This window comes from Coturnix japonica, unplaced genomic scaffold, assembly GCF_054131305.1.
Source record: "Coturnix japonica strain WE unplaced genomic scaffold, WE-NBRP24 Scf040, whole genome shotgun sequence".
In the NCBI taxonomy this organism is placed as follows: Eukaryota; Metazoa; Chordata; class Aves; order Galliformes; family Phasianidae; genus Coturnix; species Coturnix japonica.
In genome coordinates this window covers 2,697,265-2,717,346 of record NW_028188943.1, presented here as the reverse complement: position 1 = coordinate 2,717,346, position 20,082 = coordinate 2,697,265, and the positions used below count along the sequence as shown (strand labels likewise).

Below are 20,082 nucleotides of genomic sequence, written 5' to 3'. Positions count from 1 at the left end.
TCCCTAAAGATGTTTCCTTTGACTTTAAGGATAGTAGTGCATTAACACACCAAAGGCTTTCCTTTATTCCTAGTTCTCCTATCTCCTATCAACCTCCAGCTACCACTGAAGTGATACAAGTTCTGTTTCTGTGACAGAGACATGAATATCCTTATCTTTTGATATCTCACATGTGCAAGAGGCAGAACTTTCTGTAACAGATCTTAAGCATAGAAGTGCTTCTTCCAGCACTCATGCAGAGGGAGAAGTAGAAATGTACCTATGATTTAATCTTCCATTTCTAATTGAGATACCAGACTTGCATCTCAAGAGCATTGTCATGGTTTAATAATTTTGTAATTTTGCTATCAGTATTCCACATCATAACATCATATAAAGCATGAATAATTTTACTGAATCTGCTACTTACAGAAGAAGACTACATCTCCCAGAGAACAACACGATAGGTCACGGGACCTGGACTCTATATTAACTCGGTCGCAGACTAGACTGATTTCTCTTTCGAGTTCTGGCGTTCAGGGGAGTGTGTGGGAGCCTTCACCGTCTCGCCTAGATTTCACAGTAGGCCTCTCGGTTACGGGACTCATTCTCTCTCCTATTTTGTCTGATTCATTAGCTCAATTTTCAATTATATTATATTATATTTTATTATACTGTATTTCGATATAGTATTTAGTAAATAAGTGTGCCTCCTTAGATCGTTGCCGCTGTTTTCTTTTCCTAATTAACTTTTTCCTTTTGGCCTAGGGCCCCCGCGGGGCCCACGGCCCCTGTCACAGGCGCAAGTGGATTTTTCGTTCAAACCGTGACAAGCATTAAGACATCCATGTTGTTCTTCCTCAGACCCAGTCCTGGCTGTGAAATCCCCCCTAACAACTGGTGAAGCTGTACCTGGAGGGGATGCCATGTTTACTATTGACCTTACAACAACGTGTTGCGGCACTTGGTACCTCAGTGGTAAAGTCTTACAGGAAAGCGAGACCTGGATCATCAAGAGAACCCAAACTACTCACAGCCTAATCATAAAGAACGTCACCAAGAACGATGATGGAGCAGAAGTGAAATTTGTTGCCAAAAATGTTGATGTCAGCAGCAAGATGAGAGTGAGAGGTATTTGCTTTGATCCTTCTCCTTTCCTCTTACAGTCAAGGCATAGTTGCTGTGATCTGATGATTAGAACTGGGGCTGCAGGCATTCACTGACTGTACCAAATACCTGAAATTGCATCCCATGGACTGACGTGAGTCCTGGTAATGACCTAAACATGATAGCACTGAGTGTAGGGTAAGCCAATGTACCCAGCTGCTTGGTATCTGAACCAGATTGCTTCATGCCAGCTGATGAATGTCTGCAGTTCACAGCTATTGGCCAGTGCATTCAGTCACCAGGTTTACCACTGCATCACCATAGAGCAGTACTTTCAGCTCCAGGTTCAGACAGCTTTTCTGATTGTGCTGGAATGGGTTAGAAGTAGGGGAGCAATCATTACAATAGTATCTCTATCAATCAGCTTTGCATGACAAAATAGAACAAATAAAGATTCATTATGGGAGGACCTGTTTGTCATTGGGTGGAAACCTCTGCAGAAGCATGTTTAGAGCATTCTTAATCAGTAGAAGGAGATGTTTGGTTGATTTTTACTTAGTAAATCCGGCAAGAAGACCAAATGAAATATCTTGAATTGCTCAGCACCTACACAATGATGAGTGCAGGAACAGAAGGTGATACTTTTTCAGAGATGTTGCAGCAAACATTGACCACGTTAGCCTGATATAAATTGAAATAACGCGGCCTTTGCTCCTGACAGGTGCTGCAGTGAGATTTACCAATAAGAGCAAAGATGTAGAAAAGATCTGCGCTCGGCTGCGTGAGGAAGCCAAACTGCAGGCTGAGCTTTCAGACACAGGTGCTACTGTGGAGTGGATGAAGGATGGGAAGGAGCTCAAGGCCAGTGAAAAATATGAACTGCAAATTTTGGGGAAGAAACACACCCTGAAAATTCACAACGACTCAATGGATGATGCTGCAAGTTATCAGTGCATCTGTGAGGGGGATAAAATGCTCTATCAGCTTTCAGTGAAAGGTATGTGACAGTCTGGGCTGTCCTCTTCCGGCCCAGGGCCAGCAGACTGCATTCACCTGACTCCCCGACAGTCCAGCTGTTGTCAGACAGCATCTGGGGTGTTTTCAGTGGGTGTTTTGACTTGAACTGGCCAATCTGCTTTGTAGAGCCATTTGATTTCTGTGTTCTGTCCTGTGATTCGTCCCTAAGATATAGAGGAAATCAAGGGAAAGATAGGAAAAAGAGCATCCCAGCCTTCCTGCTGTTCTCTCAGGGTGGCCACGAGAGATGATGTAAACAGCTCTTTTTGTAGCAGTGATCCAAAATGTGGAAGAGACCTGTGAAGAGTCACAGGGATGTTTACTTAGCTGTCATTCCATGGTGGGCTTTTTCTTGCACAGATGTAGAGAGAAACTGAACTTTCCCACGCAGGTCTCTGTTTTGCTGCAGGGTGTAGGTCTGATCTCTGAGATCCACACGCTGGGCCTTGATTGCAATAAATGAGAGCCCTTTGTTTACTCCAGTGGAAGACTTTCCATTTCTGCAGTACCCTCTGCAGATGACACAAATGCAAATGCACCTTCTTCCCAGCAACAATTTTTTTTTTTTACTCTGAGTATGCATGAGGCTCTTCATCATATTCTGCTGGCTTGTCACCCTTGTTGGTCCATGGAGAAACAACAAAGCCCTAGAGTAGTGTATGCACTTTGGCATTGGAGAGCTTACTTAATTGCCTATTCTCAAAGAACAAACTCCAGAGAGGCATGGAGACAGCTCCCAACAGAATTGAATAATGGGACTAAATTGATGGAGAGCAAAACTTCCTGCCAAGGCTTGTCAGCTAGTCTTAATTTTGCTTTTCTTCATCTCTTTGTCATGTTAGCATATTTCATACTGGCAGGTCTGCCCACAGAATTAACTGGCACAGGCTGCCCAGGGAGGTGGTGGGATCCCTGGAGGTGTTCAGAACTGTGGAGATGTGGCCCTGATGGATGTTACCAGTAGGCATGGTGGGGTGGGTTGAGGTTGGAATCAAAGGAGGACCCCCATGTATTCCAGCAGGAAGCACTACTGGTAATAAGAGCTTTGGAGCAAATCCTGGTAGGGCCACGCTCAGCTGGTCCAGTCCGGAGGCTGTTCCTCCTTACTGCAGTATCTGCAGTGAAAACCAGCACCTGCTTTTGTGTGGCTGGGCTCACATCCAGCAGTGGTGAGGGGACTATAATGATAAGAGACAGTTCCTGAAAAAATGAATGAAATTTGACTGTATGATTGGATGGAGTTAAATGTATTGACAGGATCTCAATCATCCCAGTGTCCATCAGCTGGCTCTCGAGCTCCTAAATACAGGCATTCTGTAGAACGTTGTTGAATTTGTATTATACATGCGTGTTCTTGGAACTGCAGAACAAATGTATGCATAATCCAGACTTTGATTTTAGCAGCTCTGACTGCGCTGTCTCAACAGACCCAACTCAGTTGTGTGCGCTGTTTTGAAATGATATGTTAACAAGAAGTTGGAAAACAAGCTCAATTACCCTCAGTAAAATAGGACCGTGGACTTAGGCTTAAACTTTTGGCTAAGACAGTGGTGAGATTTTGAATCTTTGAAGTGAATTATTCCACTGTGTGTTAATAGGGGCCAGTTTTATCATCTAACTTTTGCGCTCCAATTAATTTCCATAAAGGAATTCTGTTTTTCTTTTCAGTCCTAAGTGATATCTCTATCTTTTAGGCTCGATTTGTTTGCCAGGGGGTTACAGTGCAGTAATAGATACCCCCTCCATTGATTTCCTTCTAGTTTGCTTGTTCCAATTCTTTCCTCAGTTTTCCTATTTCAGGCATTTTCTTGAAGCCTTGGGCTTCTTCCTTTGGCTCTGTCCCCTGTACAGTGTATGTCCTTCAACTTGTGGAGATAAGGTAATCTGGTACGTGGTTTATAAAAGCTGCCAATTTGCCAGCTTCTGAATTAGAATCTAGCAATTAGAACTAGGATTAAATGTGCACGTTTGATCTTATGATAAATGAATGCCTCATGGTCACCAATGTCCCTGCAGTTCTTTACCATCATATGTATTTTGTGTGTCCATATTTTGTTTCAGCACTGGCAAACTTCGTAATCAAAGAGACAACTGGAGGAGTAATCAGGGCCGTTGCTGGAAAACAAGCTGAATTTGTTTCTGAGACCTCTGAAGCCAATGTCATGGTGAAGTGGTACAAAAATGGCAAAGAAATCACGACCAGTAAGAAATTCACAATGGAAGATAAAAGGAAACTGCATAAGCTTGTGGCTTCAGCTGTAACGAAAGAAGACGAGGGAACATACATCTACACAATTGGAGATCACACTCTGATTTTTGATTGGAAAGTCTCAGGTAAGTTTGTGAGGCAAACATAGGATCACAATCCATGTAAAGCACTTCAGACTTAATTCATTTTATTTGTCCAACGCTGTGGGTTTCCAGTATTTAGGACAAAGATTGCATAGCTCTATTGAAGCAATTCTGACCTTCCTGTTGTCCCTATGCAAATCCACAGTATGAGCAAATAATCTAACTGTGTTGTGATGAATTCAAGACAGCCTTAGCTCCAGCTGGGGCTGGAGTCACGACTTGAGCCCTGACATCTGGGCTTCATTCATCTAGTTCATGTATTGCCTCAGAATTTACATCATCTTTAAACCTATGACTGAAATGGTCCTAAGTTATTAGCATGGGAATCCTGTCCTTCTTTGGACAAATTAAACTCCACATTTGGAGAGCTGAGTGTCTCCTGCTGTACCCGAAGGACACTGTGATCTCTGAGGTGTCTCCCTGAGGTGCTGTAAGCACAGCCATTAGCTCATAATACAAGTAAAGCACTGTTAGGTCAAGCCTGGAGGAGTAATGCTTGTCACTGACCTGTTCCTGTTCAGGGTGGAGCTGGAGGGTAAAATAACACAAGAAATTGTCATTGAAATTCAAGATCTGTGCAATTCAACTGGCTGCATTCACAGAACCTGGCGTTAAGATCTGTTTTCTGGTTTCTATCTTGAGCCTATTTTCCATAACCCAGTCCTCATTTATGAACTGAAGCTCTACTGAAAGCCTTTCGCTGTGTATGCTCATGCTGCAGCGCAGCGCTTGTGACCTTTAACAGCACATTCACGTTCCTCTGATCACAGGATCTTTAAGGTTGATTAAGACCCTCTAGTCCGACTGCTCACCCATCACCACCATGATGCTCACCATCAGCTTAGCTAAAAACTCAGCAGAGATGATAGATCAAGCACAGCACTGGATTTGGGAGGGCTAGAGATTCCTAAGATATTGAAGGATTGCTTGCAGGTGGTGTTGGCTCAGGTATTCACCCTGCATCCCACCTCCTGTTCTGTTTGGTTGAGAATCATGCATTCTGCAATTTCACTTTGTAATTCAAAGACCCTGGCTTTATCTGTTGAAAAACTGATCTAAAACAAGCCAAGAAGACTCCTTTGGAACTGGTTGATGCAGAACAAAGGCAAGGGACAAGTTACACTGTTTGATGAACATTATTGGATGAGAGCTAAGCTAAGATTTAAAAAGTTCTGGGGCTGTCTCTGAGCATCAAATACAGAGGAAGCCTGCATGATTCCCTGAGAATGGATACCTCCTACTTTGGTGTAGGGTTAAGGGAACACTAGCAGTAACTCATCACAAAATGTCACATGGCTCAGACAAAAAAGCCATCAAGAGGGCTTAATTAGGAGCACCAAATGGTCACAAGATGGTCTTAGGGCAGGGAAGTAATCTATGTATGTGATATTGGTTGGTGCTATTAGTTCTTCACAGCTTGACTCTAGAGGGACTGTTCTTCTTTGGTCACCTAGTTTTAAAAGAATAGATGTCTCCTGTCACAATTTTTAATGAATTATTTATTTACTGATGTCATAAATGTGCCTGGCATAGCAATTGGCCTTGTTATATTCAGTGACTGAAAGCAACAGTTGTTGCTCTAAGAAATGCAATACTAAGCTAGGTCTGCCTGTAGCTGACAGCCATCAGCTTGCTCCTCAGGCAGGTTCTGTCTGGATGGAATGAAGGGCATGAAATACTGATGTGCTCATCAAACGCTGCTTGTTAGCTTGGAGACAAGGTGTTGAATAGGTTTGTTCATGTATTGCAAACAGGTTACTTAGCTGCCTTCATTTTAGCTTCAGAAGAACATGTGCAGAATACAGAATTGATTAAAAGAAATAAGAACTGTCTGCATAGAACTTACTCTTTCCTTACAGAGGAGAATCAAGCACACGTTTGTATGTGAGTACCTCCAGAGGTGAAGCTCGATCCCCCAGATGTAATGAGCAGAGACATTATAATCAGTTCTAACTGTATCTTAATGCTGTGCTGAATAAGCCTGAGTCAGGATGTAAACCACTTCCTCTTTTTTTCTTCAGATGAAGCCATTAATTTTGTCAGCAAGTCCAAAACGACTCCAGAAATATCAGTCAGTCCTTCTGAAGACCTGGAGCTGGTGTGTGAGGTGTCAGCTGCAAGCAGAGCTGTCGTATGGAAGAAAGATCAAACAGAGGTGAAGCAGGACCAGAGGACAACCATCATCTCCCAGGGGACTCACCGCAAGCTCATGGTCAAAAATGTGACCCTGAAAGACCAAGGGAGCTACAGCTGTGAAACAAAAGATGACAAAGCAACATTCCAAGTGAAAGTCAGAGGTGAGAAAATGCTTGGAATCCCAGAGATAAATGAACGCTTCATTTGGTGTGTCTTGCATTTGGACGATCAACTGACAGCCTCTCTGGTGCAAAACATTTTGGCTATAGGACTTTCTTTGTCATCTAGTGTCATAGCAACACTTTTCTACATGTGCTTTTCCATCCAGGAATGAATTACTGCAACAAACAATAGGCAAGGAGGGTAACTTGTGCAGCTCTTGTAGTCAGCTGGTGTCTGCAGGGTTACAGTGCAAGAGCACACCAGGCATGCAAGGAGTGAGAAAAGGGGAGGTGTTTGAAGAGATCTGGTTACAAAATTTGAATGACACAATTAGGTGGAAAATGCCACTAATCAGACTCATATATGGCCTGGGTTGCAAAGGCCCACAGTGCTCATCCAGTTCCAACCCCCTTCTTCCTATGTGCAGGGTTGCCAAGCAGCAGCCCAGGCTGCCCAGAACCACATCCAGCCTGGCCTTGAATGCCTGCAGGGATGGAGCATCCACAGTCTCCTTGGGCAGCCTGTTCTAGAGGGCCGTTCCCTTCTGATTTTCTGGAAATGTAGAGAGACATCAGAAGAAAAAAAGATAAGAGTTTCAGCAGTGCATGCAGATGTTTTAAATCTCATGTCCAAATCTGCTATCAGACTGAGAAATGTTTAGCTTTGTGATATGATGTGATATGATGTGATATGAAATGATATGCTTATCATTTCCCAAGGCAAAATAGATGGGAAAGTATTTTCCTGTCTTAATGAGGCATCACGATGCTCCCTGTGAAGGGCAAATATAGTGAAAACGGGGAACTGGAGTAATCTCTGCAGCAGACTACAGCAAAACGGTGTGACTGTTGTGATGTCCCTGCAGAGAAAGAAGATGTGTTTACAAACAAGGACAAGGTACAAAAAGAGGTGAAGGCTGTACTGACTCAAAATGCCACGCTGAGCTGCGAGGTGGCCCAGGAGAAGACAGAGGTGAAGTGGTACAAGGAGGGGAAACTGATCACCTCGAGCAAGAAGTTCAAGGTGGAGTCAGAGGGCAAACAGCGTCGGCTGGTGGTGAGCCAGGTGGAGAAGAAAGATGCAGGGGAGTACAGCTGCGAGGCTGCTGGCCAGAAACTCACCTTCAAGATTCATGTAACTGGTAGGAAACACATTTTGGTTGATATTCTTTGATTATTCCATAGTCTGGCTGTGGAAACGTCTGTGTGAATGTGTCCTCTTGATTCTGCCATGAAACTGTTTTGGGGAGGATGAAAAGAAATGCTTACAAACGTGCAGCTAAAATGATTATGTGTTTTTAACAGTGTTTCATCCAGCTCTTCCCCTACGACTACTTTTATCATCAGCTGTCCATGGATGTCCAACTGTGATTTGTACAATGTGCAACACTGCTCTTCCAGTTGATATTTCAACAGTAGTAGTTACAGATCTCTACTGTGGCTGCACTGAGGTTTGGTTGTTGGTGTCCTAAGAACTTTTAGTCAGAGGCATTGCACTTGCCTTTGGTTTGTTGAATCCCATGTTGACGACCATTCGTTCCATGTTCTGTAAATGTAATGACCAGTCATGAATCTATTGATACCTTTCTAATTGTATGTTTCTCAGTAGTCTGAGAGTTTAGCATGGAGGCAGATCTCTCACTCCAGCTGCAGTAGAGATTGCTCTGGTGTCAGTATATTTTGCACATGATCCGGTAAATTTTAACTTAGACTCCACATAGCCTTGAGCACATCAGCTGCATTCTGAGTGACCATTAGTGAGCTGGCTGATGACGAGGGTTTGTCTTCTGTTTTATTTGTAGCTGCACTCTGCTGGTTTTTGCTCGTAAGTCAGCTTGTTCTCTGTTAACTTTACAGTTCTTGTCTTATATTCTGAGCTGATCAGGACAGGGAATCTGTTTTCTCCTCTTCTTTCTTATGGCAGTGAACACATTGGAGCTTAATCCTGGTCAAGGTTTGGCATTTTATCAGCTATGTGGAGGAGCAACTGTACTGGGAGTCTACTGCCTTTCTGCTCACGCAGACCTGGTGTCCTTGCAGGGCATAGCTTGCGTTCTGTTCCCTTGTAAAGGTTGCAGTCTTTGCTCTCTCCATCTTGGGGCATTCTGCTCCTTCAGTCCCTGGTGTGCAATATATCTCTGCTCCTGTAGTAGACAGTTTTTCTGCTGCCTGTGGTGTAGACTCTAAACCATCAGCTCTTACTGTTCCCACACCACGTGGATGTGATTCTGGGGCCTTTGGATCTGTTCCGTGAGTTGTGTAGCTCATGCTTTTGGCTCAGGAAACTGGCAGTTTCAGCAAAGAGTGGATTACAGAAAGGGTAGATTTGGGAGGTATCTGTCAGAGAAAATGAAATATGAACAATGACAGAAAGACTATGGCAACAGCTGGAATCAACCAAGTTAATCCTCAGCAGCCAAAGCCAGCCCACGTCTTATTGCAGAGGTGTAGGGAGAAAACACAGCAATGTAGTGCTTTTACACTTGAATTTTGCTAGCTGAGGGCTATTATTAGCTGTTTGCCTCAGAAACCAAAGGTTTTCTGTTCTCTTTCAGACCGGATGAGCTCATGGCTGCACAGGGTAATGCAATACCTCCTCCTCTGCCATACGTGGAGAGTGCTTGCCTAGCTACCGTTCCTGTATTTCTCATGTGTACCACTGTAACATGACGTGCAAGTCCAGCACTCACTGCAAAATGATGTGGTGTGAAAGTCAGGAGGGATTATGAGTACTCTTGGAGTGGTTGGCTCTTTCACTACAGAAATCCTCATCTTACTAGCTTCTCCCAAAGTGCAATGGCTTTCTGAGTCTTAATTTGTCCTCTTACCATTGCACTCAGAAAGATTTTCAGGGTTCCTCTACCCCAGGGTTCCACTGGTAGCACAGAACAATCCCATTTTAAGGACATGTTGAATGTTAGGTGCTCAGTGTTGAGCGTTACGGGATGCAGATTAGACCTTCTTGCTTAAAAGAAACAAGTGCTGCACACCTTGGGGACCTATAGAAAACGACAGTAAAAAGGGCTGATTGTGCCATCTCATTATCTCAGTATTTGTGGTGCACGCTGAAGTCCATCTTTGAAGTGGGCCAAAGCTCCATTGCATCTGTGAGAAGTTTTGCATCACCTGGTTGGTCTAGGCCATGTTTGTTGTCTTGCTAATAAGCAAGCCTTCTGATCTTCATGGAGTAACTTAAGTAAGGATGGGAGACTGAAGGTGTTGGGGAAGACATCCAGGCTTTAGCTACAGGGCATGCATGCAGAATCACAAAACAAAGGCCAGTCAGAGAAATCAGAGCTTCATGAGAATTAATGGGGTTGTTTCTACATGCCCACCCTATCTGCCAGTGTAAACCCTTCCAGTGAAAAAAAGGAAAGCTACAGATGGGTGGGGAGAATTGCTGGTGAAATTATTTGTGATATTTTTGCTAATAATATGCTCAAAATCCTGGAGCAAGACTTCAAGTTAAGCAACGCACTCTATGTAAGTAGACTTACAGAAGGGAACCATAAAGATTATGGAAGGGAACTGTCAAGCTAATCCACAGCTAAAACAGAGTAGAGACAAATTGCAGGAGCTTGTTTACTTTGCAGAAGTGTGAGCTTTAACCACTGCTGAGCTCCTAGTACAAAAGTCTGAACCAATGCAACAAACCAACCCGTCCATGTTGTACGAAGGAATGTACTGACACCACCAGAACACAAAATTCTATGGCTGAAAATACCCGCAAAAATCATCCAGCCCTTCTCCATTGCTCCAGGACATGCTCAGCTCTTTGTGCCCCAGATATTTCACTAACCTTTTCTGAAACCCACAGTGAAGGCTTCAAAGCCCCTCCAAATGACTTATCCAGTCATCCAGCCATTGAAAAGCTTTTCTGTTGTGTAACTTGCATCTTTGTCATTGCAATTGAAGTCCCTTATTTCTGCACAGAGAACAGATTGTTTGCTTCCACTTTCTAAGAGCCTTTTATGTACTCAAAGCCTGCTATCAAGCCTTTCAGTACCTGTTTATGATCTACACAGCAGCAATTGGTGGCAGGGGCTTTGTAGACAAAAATCAGATAGACCTTAAATTCTGTCCTTGTCCATTCCGTAGCAAACACAACAAAAGGATGCAGGAAATAGGACAGAAGTACATGGCTACAGCTGAGGCACCATTAGCTTACTTGAAAGGAAATCATCCATAGATAGATGCACTGTTGTGTTTTTATTTTTATTTTTTTCTTTTAACTCTGACTGATTATAAAGAGATGCTTTGAAAGACGTGCTTTGTAGAGAAGAACAGATGGTAAGCAGGGAATAGGTTGCTAATGGCCTTACAGATGAAGAAAAACAGACTGCACCAGAGTGAGAAATTCCAGAGGAGAATCAGCTAAGAGCTTATGTCAATGACATGGCTGAGGGCTGCTGGGAAGACTGCCCTCTCTTTCACCTTATTTCAAGCATTACAATGGTGTCCAAGCCCAGGGCTGTATCTCCCTGCCCCCATGGCAAGTAGGGCTGGCAGTAGCCACTGTGATCATAGAGAAGACCTGAATCCAAGTTCACATCCAGTGTCTTTACAGACCTTGCAATCATTCCACTTACTTTCCACATTGATCTTAGCTTGGGTCTTGTTGTCAGGACTCTCGCAGCAGTAAAAGCCCCTGTCTGCAAAGGAGATGTCCTTAACTATCAACATATGCATTGGGCTTCAATACAATGCTGTTCCTCATCCACTTGACTTCTGCAGGCTTGGTCAGCTCTACCTCCAGGGTCACTGTCTCTCTCTTCAACAGTTTTAGGCTCCAGTTTCTTCTTGAATGAGATTGAGGCCTCTGAAAAATGAGAAGAAATAATAGTAAGAACACAGAGAATCCACAAAACAGACTGACAGCCTATCAATGGGGCATTACAGCCCCTTACCTCGGACTCTGAGATTGGCTGTGCTTTCTACGCCCTCAGCATTGGCAGAGATTTCAGCTGCATCTTCCAGTGTCAGATTGGTGATGGTGAGGCTGTGGTTGGTGTCCTTCTGTGAGATCATGTATTTCTTACTGGCTTCAATCTTGACACCATTCCTGAACCAGGTGACCACAGCATCACTGGGAGAAACAGTGCACTTGAACACAGCCTCTTTGCCTTCTTCAGAAATCACGTTGTTGAGGCTCGTAGCAAATTTCACCACCCTGGGAGCTGATGGAGAAAAAGAAACCACTTAGGAGCACATAAAAGATGTGTCCCTAAGTGTATGAGCTCCTTTATGTATGAGCACCTTCAAAGAGCCAACAGAGTCAATGATTTTATTGGAAGCTTCAGATTTTATGACTCGCAGGAAGTGATCACCATAACTCACACTCACATCTCCTGCCTGTAGAGGAGATCCTCTTTGCATCTACAAAGATGCAAGAAGAAAAGAGGCAAAGAAGGGGTAAAAAAAATCCCATCTTACATTTGGGATGCTTAATTCCAGCCTTGAAGGCTGATTTTACAGCTGTGCTCTTCAGAAGCAGTTGTTCCACAGCTATTTAGAGAGAAAGACGAGTTTTGTACTTGGTTGTTAACACAGAGAACAGCATAAACACACAAATAAACTCAGCTTTGCAGTGTTGTAATGGCTGATGAGGGAAGCCAAGGATCCTTCCACACTGTCAGCCTTCATTTCCAGAGACATACCTTTGGGGGTGATGGTAATGCTGCTCTTGTCATCTCTGGACTCACACAAGTACTCTCCCTCATCCTCAGCCCGGATCCCTGTTATTGTCAGGGTTCTTCTGACCCCTTCCTCATCAATCTGGAAATGTTTGCTGGGTTTGATCTCAACTGCTTTCCTGCGCCACACCACCTTCCCTTTGGCATGGCTCACTTCACAGCTTAAAGTGACACTGCCCTCACGGCAGGAGAAAGAGAGGAAAGGAGAAAGTATTTTAAATGCTATAAATCACAGAGAGATGCAGAATGATTTATAATCAATAAAACAAACAATTATCCTGTCATTGCCCAATATGCTGTCACGATGGCTTCAAGCACTGGCAAGAAAAATATAAATAATAATAATGTGCATGAATAGGGACAAATCAGAAGCCTTCCCAGTGCCTGTTAAGTGTGCAATCCAGCAAAGTAGGGCTCCATCAAATCTAAGCTGAGGTCAGGGCTCTTGTTACACTCATCACTGTGCAAACCGAGAGACAATCCCTGCTCTGGCGTGTTTCAGCTTCAGCAGAAGCTACAACAGGGACTGTATTTTACTCAGTATGGCAGGTACTGGTGGTTGAGGACTATGATTAGCATCTGTTTCCACTGAATATACAAGCTGAGGGTGAGATGCTCCCTTTCTTGGTTCAGGAAAGAAAATCCATGGACATCTGTTGAAGTATCTGTACCAAATTCAAACTGGTAGCAAAACTTCCACTGCTTTCAAATAGAGCAGCTCTGATTTGCTATTTTATAGACACTGCTCGAACCAACATAATTCAGAATAGAAATACAGAACCCTTTTGATGCAAGCATCACTGGGGAGTGGCCAAGTGACAGCTCTGTCCCAGGACAAGCTCTCCCAAATCATTAAATGGCCTGGGTTGAAAAGAACCTCAAAGACCATCACATTTCCATCCTGGCAGTGCAGAGCTTCTGCCTCTTCCCCAGCCCTTACCTTGTGCTTCAGTGGAGTCTTGCCCACTTCCAGCTGCCCAAGTAGCTGACTAAAGGAAATATCCCCAAAAGGACATAATGCATCATTGAGAAGTTTAGAATGGCCTTGAGGTGGAGTCATACCCAGCTGTCGCAGCACCAGTCCTTACGCCTGCAATTAGGATGCAGATACACCAGTGACAATCTCCTCCCTCCTTCCTGCACTCACAGGGATTCAGTCCCCACAGATCCTTGGCCAATGGCCCTGGATCCAACCAGACAGTTCACACCTGCAGTGTTGGCAAACAAGCCAGATGCATCCTTTTAGTAAAAGTTCACCACCACTGGACATCTCTCACAGCAAAATGGATGTTTTTGTACCAACACACAGCCTGCGTGCATCCTGAATGTTCCCCTGCTTGCCATGGAAGTCTGCCAGCCCAGCGGTGGGTCTGGGAGGCCAGCAGGGGAAAAGTTAATGCAATTGAATGTGGAGAAGAAAAAGCATTGAACTTTTCAGTGGTATTTTTGTTTCATTTTTTAAATGCGGGTGGTTAAAACGATATATTTATAACAGCTGGAGGAGTTTTATGGCACTGTAAAATGCAGAGTTTTACAGACTTATAACCTGTTGTGTAAAGGGTGTAGGGGGGTGTTGCTATGGAAGAAAAATAGTGATGTCACGTTATTAGTGCTTTTGCCTCCTATGTACCTGGCTGCTAGAAAATTACAGTGTTTGCAATAGACATTACAAAGACAAACACCTAAAATTTGGAGCAAGAACCACGTGATAACTTGTTAAAAAATGAGGCCCACCCACAGAAGCCACTTCTTTGTTTTTGCATCTCCCATGGCAGAGGAATAAAGAGGGCTTGATGCTTATGATCAACCCTGTGCTCACATGAGATGTGTTTCAAGCTTCGGTTCCTTTCTTTTCGTGCAGCCCATTGTAATGAAGAAGGTGGGCCAAGTCTTCTTGGATCCTCTGTGCAGACAGAGCTTCCTCCTCCTCCACGGTCCTTTGCAAACACGTCTTACTTGAGCACCATTCCCAACTCCTGCCAAAGGAGAGGGATCTGGAAAGGAGCCTCCTGGAAAAGAAGGGGGGCGAGAGCAGGGCATGGGGCTGACACCTGACTCCACACTGCCATACTTTGACATTTCCTGGGTACCCTGGTTGGGATCAGGGCTAGCAGTCTACATGTATGTAATCACATCTCTGTTGTGGAGAGAGTGGGCTAGAACACTCCAGACATCTGAAAATCCTTAAATAATACTTTTGCTTCCAGATATTAGCTGGCTTTCACAGAGCTGGCACCAGAATTGCTCTGCTGCGCTCTCAAGTGCATCCGTATCAAGGGGGTCCCATTTAGCTGTGCACAGCTCTATGCAAATATACAGGAACAATCTGCTGCTGAAATGTCTTAATAAAAAGCTGTGCCTCAGCTACTGAGCCTGTGGCTGAGTCCAGAAGAGTTTGTTGGGCTGTGCTCAGAGCATGTGGCAGTTCTGGGCCCAAGCTAGATTGTTTGCAAAAAAAAGATATTCTGCATTTATATACAGTTTTCTGCAAAGATTTCATGTCTGCTGTAGAGTTGTCAGCAATAAGTGGAAGCCTCAGCCCCTGGGAGCTTACACTGTAAACAGAAAGCAAGGGCAAAGAAATGATTCTTCATCCTCAATTTGCAGATGAGTAGCTGATGTATACAGGAACTAAATGTCTCCCTTAACATCTACAGTAAAGCTGTGAGTGAGCTGAGAACTTAACTTGGGCTTCCAGTGTCCCAGCCAAGTATTGTCTTTCCTCTATTTGCCACTTGCTACTTGGTATTTTACTTTCTTGGTAGAACAACCTTGCTCTAGGTTTGAAGCAGCATGTCTGAAATCTTCCTTGGGGTCCAGACTGCACAGCACTTCTTGGCACATATTTCATCACTCAGATTTATCCAATCTGGGGGCATACTGTACCCTAACCTGGCACTGGTAATCACTCTTAGGTGGTAATGTAAGGTGCACAGTTCCCATTCTGTTTTTTCTTTGTGGTATTCTAAAGCAATTGATAGCTTTTTTTGACATAGGTCTTGTGATTAGATCACTGTGCGGGCTACTTGCAGAGGTAACATGCTGTTGATGTTGATTACTGGTGCTGCTTACGGTGACTGCATCCCTTTCAACTGCAAATCCCAGGTGACCTGGAAAATGGTCTGGAGCATACCAAGACTGAGGTGCAATATGGGATAACTGGAGGTGATAATGTAGGATTAGTCATATGCCAGAGTGATTCTGTGTTGTACTGAATAGAAGCCAAATCAGATCTGTAGAGGGTGATCTGTTACAGGGTAGATGTCTTACAGCTAAGAAATAAATCATCTGTAATAATTCTTTTAGCAGCGTATACACGGGTATGCTTCGAATATTTATATCTGCCTACTTAGATTCATACTGTGTTTTTGATCAGGTGGCTCATTTCTTCCTCTTTCTATTCCTAAACTCTTCTGTCTTTCTCTGGTGTGCTGCAAAACAGATACCATGCTCCACTACAGTTTCATATCTGTTCTAGGTAAAGTTCTTACTTGCATATTGTTTCTAAATAAAACAGCAGGAGTGCTGTGGTCTGAAAGCAAGGATATACAGATGCTGTTGTTCTTCTTTGGTTTTAGAACCTCCTGAGCATCACCACTGACTGCATATAGGGCTCCCAGATGCTCTAAGGAGAAAGAACTGGAGACAATCCACTGTCAACAAGAAAAAAATAAACATACCTTGACCCATGCTCATGAGAAGTCAGCCAGAATAGCAGATACCCTCAGAGCTTCCATAAGAATTGAGTCAGATTGGTTACAGGAAGTATTGCATTTGAATGTAATGGCTCGGTCCCTTCATCTGACTGTACTTCAGGTCATCAGCCCACTGCAGCGCCTTCAAACAGGATCCACTTGAAGGCACTTCTGCAATTTCTTGTGTTTTCCACCATCTCTTGACCTCAAAAGAACTCTGAAGAAGAGGAGAGGAATCTAGGATCTAAAAATGGTCTCTGTGCAAGTATTGATTAAACCCAGAGGGACAGATTCTGGTGTGGTTTGGCAAGGTAAATCAGGAATAACTCTCTTGCAGTAAAAGTTGTCAGACTAAGTTATGCCCTTGAAGCCAAGAGCAAATGGAAGCAGCAGAGATTTTCTGCTAGCAGCAGACAGTGAGTGCAGGATGATAACGCCCAGCAACAAGCCTGTTTTGGACAGGCCTAGAGAACAGTGAAGATATCAGCCTCCATCGTTTCATTCTGTTTCTTTCCATAGAAGGGAGCTGAAGAGAAGAGAGTAAAGCTGCAACTTAAAACAAGTAAAGCAGAGCTGTAGCAACTGGAGGATCCCACTTCCTCCTGAGATCCGTGAATCAATCCTTGAAATTCAATTAAGAGGGTTTGGGGTTCAGTCTGTTAGCTCGGCAGCTGCCTGTCCCATGGGCATGGCCATCACAATGTGTCTCACTGTGCCTTGGCTTATCCTGGTGCAAAATAGGGATTAACACTGCCTGAATGAGAGAGGCACATAACAGCCCCTTTCAGTTCATTACTGTTTCTAAGGCATCTGTTGGGGTCTTAGAAGAAAGGGGAAAGGTATAATGCCAGTAAGTGCACAGGTCTATTGACATGAGTGGGAATGCTGCCATGGGATGCACAGAATCAGAGCTTTAAGGACCAACATTTTTTGACAACTTGTAACCCAAAGAGGGGGCTGTTTTTTTGCATGATAATTCCTTGGACCTATCTCTGAAGCCTTGTCACAAGATGAAACACTACCTTATAATACACAGCTGGAAATACCTTATCCCCTTATAGTTTTCTTCTCTTGCCTGATATTTCCTACAACGTCATGCACTATACTATATAGTAAATCTCTCCTCCATCAGACGGACAGATACAAAACAGAAAGTAATTTATTATTCTGTCCTATTATGCCTGTTTTCATAGAAACTAATTATTCTGCATTGTTGTATTAGATACTCTAAGAAAGACTACATTTTCTTACTTTCGGCTGATAAAAAAATTAAATCCATCAGTTTTCCTAAACACATTAGAGTTAAGACAGAATTTCTGGTTCTAATTATTAATCAGTCAGATTTGAGGACACAGAATATTTGACTTAAGCTCAATATATTCACGAACAATGTCCCAATATCACGTTTTGTATTGAAACAATTTTTCACTTTATTAAAGTCTTAAGGAGAGGAACCCAAGCTGCAGCTCTCACTCAAGGTCATGGGAGCTTAATGCAGCCTCATCGGTGTAACAAAGCTTAAACATTATCTTCAACTTTACAGGCACTACAGGCATCTTCTTCCCTCCCCTCCGAGCCCCACGTTATGTCTTAGTGTTGTAGCAATGAGATAAGGGAGAGGGGAGCAATCCATCATGCCTGGAGCCGGGGTGGGAATATTTCTATGGATGGAAGAGAGACCAGGGGCATAGGGCTGAGCCAAGGCGAGTCCTGGAAGTTTTAATAGAGCTTCCTCTGATAATTTTATACACTTAATTCTTGAATTTAGTCATGATTGGGTGAGTTTCTACCTAAGCATCTCAACCATCTGCATGTACAGGAGTAAGCAAAGTAGAGCATGGACCAAATATATTCCTAAATCTGATGTGCTGGCAAGGGGAATTGGGGTTTCCACAGCCACCTCAGCATGTTCTGCTGGGGTGCAGTAGAGCTATTGGGGTGTGACACAGCACCTCAGGGCTGCAGGAGCCCTCCCACGTGGATTCTGCTTACATGAGTTAAAAGTTCTGCAGCACATTTCTGCACAGCCATAGGGGCACAGCTCTTCACACTACAGCTGTAGTTCTCCTTCATGCATTAGCAGTGCATTAGGTTTGTCATTGCCTTTTGCTGCATAAGCAGCTCTTGTGCTGAGGAAAGGGGGAAAGAATGGCTGAGTTTTCTGTTTGTTTAAGCCCTTGCTGTGTTTTTTTTGGGGGGGGGTTGGTTTTTTTCTTTGTTTTTGAAAAGTAAGGTTTTGTCAGCAGTGTAAGACTGGAAGATTCAGTGATGTCAAGAGAATCAGAAATAGCTTCAGTGTTTTCCACTCTTCATCCTGCACTGAGGTTCTGCAGGAAGAGAAAGGGTATTTGACTTTTCAAGACAGATCAGACAAAGGCTTTCGTCTAAGTCAGAATGAATTCTAGATACTCCAGTTTAGTAGTGGGTGACAGGTAACCTCCTCACTAAAGAGTTAGTAAGCTTTTAAAATATCTGTCCCTCTACAGATGATTTTTGTATGATGTTGTCACGGGAAAGGGACTTCCAGCCATGTTCAACAAGGAAGTAGACCAGAGGAGAGAGGATCCGCCCTTGGCTTGCTCTTGGGGCTTAGCTTGAAGTCAGTGGGTGAGCACTGTCAAAAAGGCTCATGTAATTGGTGTTGCATTCCCCGGGGACCCAAGGATGCTTAATATGAGTCAGCCCTCCCATAGGCTTGGAACAACGCTCTATTTAATGCATACCTTCTCCTGAAGATGAACTCCTCCTGGCAGCCACTCCACTGAAGTTAGGAAGAATCAGATCTCTCGGGTCTCAGATTCTAATTAACCGTGCCGTGTTTGTGAACATCACTTGTGCAAACAATTATGGTACAGCCAGCAGCAGCATAAGGTAGGTACATGATCTGCAGGCACCCACATCAAATATTTGAATAAACTCACAGTAACATCACATCGAGCTCCATAACAATGTACTACACACACACACGGCCATGGGAGTGCTTTGTGAAGGCTCTCAGTGTCCCAGTGGCAGTACAAAGATCTTGTCTTCCCCCTGAGGTAGGAAGAGCCTTGTAATTCACTGTGCTACACTTGTGTTCAGAAGCACATTTCTGTCTATAACAAGTATAAAAAAGAACCCCCACCACCCCGTGTCCCTTCAGGCTCCCCCCGCAGGAGCCCGCTGTCAATGTGGAACGCAGGGCATCAAGATTAATGGCAGAGTAATGCACACAGGATGTCGTTTCCATTTTAATTCTAATCGGCATTTAGCACGGCAAGTGTCACTTTCATACAGCCCATGGAAGCTGACACTTTGTCACAGCTGTCACGCGCAGGGGGCTGTGGGTAATAGTCCCAAAGCTGGGGCCTTGCTCTGTTATTTTCTACTGGTAAAATATAACATTGCAGCAAATTAACTTTCATTTCAGTGTCACATGCTCTTCTCTAGCTGCTTGCTTAGCGCTGCTGACTCTGCAAGCCTCAGTGAGTAAGTGCTGGCAGTGGGGGGGGTGGTCGCAGCCTCCCTCAGCTTGCCAATGGCATGGAGATGTGTGTCACGGGCACGCCAGAGAAGGGAGCAGAAGAAGCTGGGCTGGAGCTGAGACATGTTTACAGCCTCTCCATCTCCACATTTGCACAAAATATTTTGCTGTTTCTCCTTTCCCTTCCTTCAGCATCTTGGTGACTCAGAAACGTGCTGTGAAGCAGCGAGACGCCATGCTCTGTGGTGAGCGCCTCGGCCTCCTCCAGGAGCCTTGTCTGTGATGCACTCATCCCACTGGGGCTCTTTAGGCCGAACCCGCCTGTGTGTTGTCTCTAAAGCTCTGTGCTGAACAAAGGCCGGGTGGCACGTGTTGTGTGTGCGACTTGCCTGGGCTCCCCGTGATGCTGCTGCCGTCAAACCTGCATTTCCTGCCACTTGCAGTGCACCGCCTCTGCGGATCTGCTGCTTGGTGGCATG

General features: G+C 44.1%; 1 long non-coding RNA gene across 1 annotated transcript in view; it reads left to right on the top strand.

Moving 5' to 3' along the window:
- The first annotated feature begins 7,593 nt into the window (after positions 1 to 7,593).
- The window catches only part of LOC146752983 (uncharacterized), a 41,854-nt gene continuing 29,365 nt past the window's right edge, over positions 7,594 to 20,082 (top strand). Inside the window, exon 1 of the long non-coding RNA XR_014940314.1 lies at positions 7,594 to 7,894. This is a non-coding gene — a long non-coding RNA (uncharacterized LOC146752983). The remainder of the gene's footprint in view (positions 7,895 to 20,082) is intronic.